The sequence below is a fragment of the Hyperolius riggenbachi genome, chromosome 6, assembly GCF_040937935.1.
Source record: "Hyperolius riggenbachi isolate aHypRig1 chromosome 6, aHypRig1.pri, whole genome shotgun sequence".
Lineage (NCBI taxonomy): Eukaryota > Metazoa > Chordata > Amphibia > Anura > Hyperoliidae > Hyperolius > Hyperolius riggenbachi.
In genome coordinates, this window is record NC_090651.1 from 373,508,165 (window position 1) to 373,512,991 (window position 4,827).

Sequence of the window (4,827 nt, forward strand, 5' to 3'; positions counted from 1 at the left end):
CTTGTACTGGAGACACAAATAGTCTCCAGTACAGGACTTCGGGCGCCATCTTCCTGTAGCCCTGCTCTGCCTGCCGGAAGACTATGCAGGCTGGAGCGGTGGGCTGCGGGGATGAACTGGCTAATAGACGCCACAGCCAGTTCACCACGGGGGTCCCACAGTCTGGGGGGGGAAGGTGGGCACGCCCCTGCCCACTGTTCCACTATCCCCTGCTGCCCCTCCCTGCCACTCTGCCCGATTGAGGGGGCAGGACATTTATTTGAGGGGGCCCTGCTCCCTCTCGCCCCATGCTAGAGCTGACCCTGTTTAGAGATCTCTCCTTAACTTAAAGACAGAAGAGTTAACTTTAGGTTTGCCTGAGGTAAACTGTTTAGTGAATACTACATGCCTTATCACCATGGTTAAAATACTAGAAACTGCTCAGAAACGTTATTAAATACAGCAGATAAGCTTAGTGAATTGACAGCAATGTGTTAGAGAGAGAACAAGAGTAATGCTATGTACACACTATACAATTTTCGGTTAGATTTTCTGTTAGATTTAACTGCCAGATAGATAATTTCCAACATGTTGTAAATTATCTATCTAACCATCTATCTGCCTAGCAATTAGGCATTGTTCTACTCAGCAGGAGACAGGGGCATAGGAATAGACCCTGCAGCCCCTGCAGTTGCAGGGGGGCCCCTAGCAAGTCAGGGGCCCGGAGGAGGAAAGGCTGTCACCACGGCGTACCTACCGGGGATGCGACTCTCTCAGCCGCAGGGGGGCCCGGCCGCCCGGGGCTGCTCTGGGGCCCGCTCACTGTCCGTGGGGGGAGCGCTGCTCTGGACCCCCCAGCAAGGTGCTCAACTGGCCGCAGCATCTAATAGACGCTGCGCCAGTTCATTCCCCGCAGCCCCGCTTCAGCAGCCTGCATAGTCTCCGGCAGGCAGAGCAGGGCTACGGCAAGATGGCCGCCGAAGAAGCCCTACACTGGAGACTATTTGTGTCTCTAGTACAGGGCTTCGGCAGCCATCTTGCCGTAGCCCTGCTCTGCCTGTCAGCGCGGGAGATGTGCTGCAGGAGGACTCGGGGAGCTGCGAGCCAGATGCCGGGAGAGGAGAAGACTTCTGTCAGGTAAGTGAATTGTTTTTTTTTTCACAGGTGCATTTTTTTTTCTAGTGTCTGCTGCCTACATTGTGATTTTCTGGTCACTGCTGCCCACATTGTGATTTTCAGGTGTCTGCTGCCCACATTACGATTTTCAGGTGTCTGCTGCCCACATTGCGATTTTCTGGTCACTGCTGCCCACATTGTGATTTTCAGGTGTCTGCTGCCCACATTGCGATTTTCAGGTGTCTGCTGCCCACATTGCGATTTTCTGGTGTCTGCTGCCCACATTACGATTTTCTGGTCACTGCTGCCCACATTGCGATTTTCTGGTGTCTGCTGCCCACATTACGATTTTCTGGTCACTGCTGCCCACATTGCGATTTTCTGGTCACTGCTGCCCACATTGCGATTTTCTGGTGTCTGCTGCCCACATTATGATTTTCTGGTGTCTGCTGCCCACATTACGATTTTCAGGTGTCTGCTGCCCACATTACGATTTTCAGGTGTCTGCTGCCCACATTACGATTTTCAGGTGTCTGCTGCCCACATTACGATTTTCAGGTGTCTGCTGCCCACATTATGATTTTCTGGTGTCTGCTGCCCACATTGCGATTTTCTGGTGTCTGCTGCCCACATTGCGATTTTCAGGTGTCTGCTGCCCACATTGCGATTTTCAGGTGTCTGCTGCCCACATTGCGATTTTCAGGTGTCTGCTGCCCACATTACGATTTTCTGGTCACTGCTGCCCACATTGCGATTTTCTGGTCACTGCTGCCCACATTGCGATTTTCAGGTGTCTGCTGCCCTCATTACGATTTTCAGGTGTCTGCTGCCCACATTACGATTTTCAGGTGTCTGCTGCCCACATTACGATTTTCTGGTGTCTGCTGCCCACATTACGATTTTCTGGTGTATGCTGCCCACATTGCGATTTTCTGGTGACTGCTGCCCACATTGCGATTTTCTGGTGACTGCTGCCCACATTGCGATTTTCTGGTGACTGCTGCCCACATTAGGATTTTCTGGTGTCTGCTGCCCACATTACGACTTTCTGGTGTCTGCTGCCCACATTACGACATTCTGGTGACTGACTGCTGCCCACATTAGGATTTTCTGGTGACTGCTGCCCACATTAGGATTTTCTGGTGACTGCTGCCCACATTACGATATTCTGGTGACTGCTGCCCACATTAGGATTTTCTGGTGACTGATGCCCACATTGCAATTTTCTGGTGACTGCTGCCCACATGGCGATTTTCTGGTGACTGCTGCCCACATTGCGATTTTCTGGCCCACATTACGATTTTCTGGTGAACACTGCCCACGTTACGATTGTCTGGTAATTGCTGTCCACGTTACGATTTTCTGGTGAACGCTGCCCACATTACGATTTTCTGGCCCACATTACGATTTTCTGGTGAACACTGCCCAAGTTACGATTGTCTGGTGAATGCTGTCCATGTTACAATTTTCTGGTGAACTCTGCCCACATTACGATTTTCTGTCCCACATTACGATATTCTGGTGAACGCTGCCCACATTACGATTGTCTGGTGAATGCTGCCCACGTTACAATTTTCTGGTGACTGGTGCCCACATTACGATTTTCTGGTGAACTCTGCCCACATTACGATTTTCTGGCCCACATTACGATTGTCTGGTAAAATGCTGCCCACTTTACAATTAATTTACAGTGAAACGCTGCCCCATTACGATTATTTGGCACCTATGGGGGGGCCCCATCCAAATATTCGCAGGGGGGCCCAGTGATTTCTAGTTACGCCCCTGGCAGGAGATAACCAGAAGACCATGCACCAGAGATAATGACCAGTCTCTACAGAAAATCTAGCAGAAAAATCTAATAGAAAATTGTATGGTGTGTACTAGGCATAAGAGGGAACACAAATTGTGGTAGAGAGGAAATGAGCATGTAAGTTGGTGGAGCGAGGAAGAGCACAAAGAGCAGAGAGAGAAAGAGAGCACAAGATGGCAGAGAAAGGGAGAGAGTAGCAGGTGAATAGAGAGAAAATGAGAGTTGTAAGGTGATAGAAGGAGTAAGAGAGTGATTTTACAGTGTCAGTGACTGAAAAAGCAAGACAGAAAGTGTAAAGAAAGAAAATGCAAAGTGCTGGCATACAGTGGCGTAGCTAAGGAGCTATGGGCCTGGTGCAAGTTTTACATGCCCCCCCCCCCCCCCCCCCCCCAAGCACTCTATTGATGACAATTGATACGGTGCACCAAAACCTGCCAAGGATTTCCATAGTGTTAGAGGTGCAAGGAGGGGATGGGAAACAGTGTGTTAATGATTACTCCTATTCAAAGCATCTATAGAAGTGATTATGACCAGCACTGGACAAATAGAGAACTAATATGTGCTTGCAGGAGGGCCTCTTAGGTAGTGTTGGGCGAACAGTGTTCGCCACTGTTCGGGTTCTGCAGAACATCACCCTGTTCGGGTGATGTTCGAGTTCGACCGAACACCTGATGGTGTTCGGCCAAACCGTTCGGCCATATCGCCGAACTAAGATCGCATGGCCGAACGTTCGTTCGGCTAGCGCTGTGATTGGCCGAACGGGTCACGTGGTTTGGACCCGAACGCGCTCTGATTGGCCGAACGGGTCACGTGGTTCGGGTAAATAAATACCCGATCCACGTCATTTCTCCGCCATTTGTCTGTGGGTTTAGCTTTGGGTAGGCAGGCAGGGTAGTTCTCTCTCCAGCCACGCTAGCCAGGGTCCCCCCCAGTCATTGTGTCGCTGCTGGGAACAGTAGTACACCGCTCGCTCAGCCACACTATATAGCATTGTGTTTACTGCCAATCTGTGTACCTCGCTCAGCCACACTATATAGCATTGTGTTTACTGCCACTCTGTGTCTGCTGGGAACAGTAGTACACCGCTCACCCGCCACTGTATAGCATTGTGCTCTGTGTCGCTGCTGGGAATAGTAGTACACCGCTCACCCACCACTGTATAGCATTGTGCTCTGTGTCGCTGCTGGGAATAGTAGTACACCGCTCACCCACCACTGTATAGCCAGGGCCGGATTTGTACTTTCCAGCGCCCTAGGCCGGCTGTCACCAACCGCGCCCCCCCCCCCCCTTCCCCATTCTGTCCAATTCAGGCTAGTTTGAATGGTCCTTCCTCTGTTTTGCTGCTTTGCCCCGTTCGACAAAGAAGCAGTGCATGCTCTGTCCACTCCGTAATTTTGCGCTCCTGTCTGCATGCACAGCAGGCGATAGTGTTCTGGGCTTGCATACTTCAGAAATGATGCTCATGTATGAGCACTCAGCAGCACTTGTCAAGTACACATACCCATAACACTCCCTCGGCTCCTGTGCACATGCATACAGGAGTGCAAAATCACAAGGAGCCCCAGTGGACAGCGCTACTTCTTTGTCCTCTGTGCGACTTGCTGCAGTCAGAGCCACAAATAGGGGACAGTGCAGCACAATGCAGAGAAGCCCATCCAAAACAGAAGACAGGTAAGTAGAAGGATCCGACACTACACACGCTGGCATAGATGTAGTGTAATGCTATGTACACATGATGCAATTTTCTGACAGATTTACTGTCAGGTCGATTATTTCCATCATGTCTGATCTGATTTCAATTTTTTGATCAATTTGCTGTTCACTTCTATGAAAAAATCATTCAGAAAATTGATTGGAAAGCAGATCGGACATGTTGGAAATAGTCGATCTGACAGTAAATCTGTCAGAAAATTACATTGCGT

The 4,827-nt window shown here is 50.1% G+C and overlaps 1 long non-coding RNA gene across 1 annotated transcript in view; it reads left to right on the forward strand.

Moving 5' to 3' along the window:
• Nucleotides 1-1,046: 1,046 nt before the first annotated feature.
• Nucleotides 1,047-4,827, forward strand: part of LOC137521955 (uncharacterized) — a 28,622-nt gene continuing 24,841 nt past the window's right edge. The window contains exon 1 of the long non-coding RNA XR_011022243.1: nt 1,047-1,116. This is a non-coding gene — a long non-coding RNA (uncharacterized lncRNA). The remainder of the gene's footprint in view (nt 1,117-4,827) is intronic.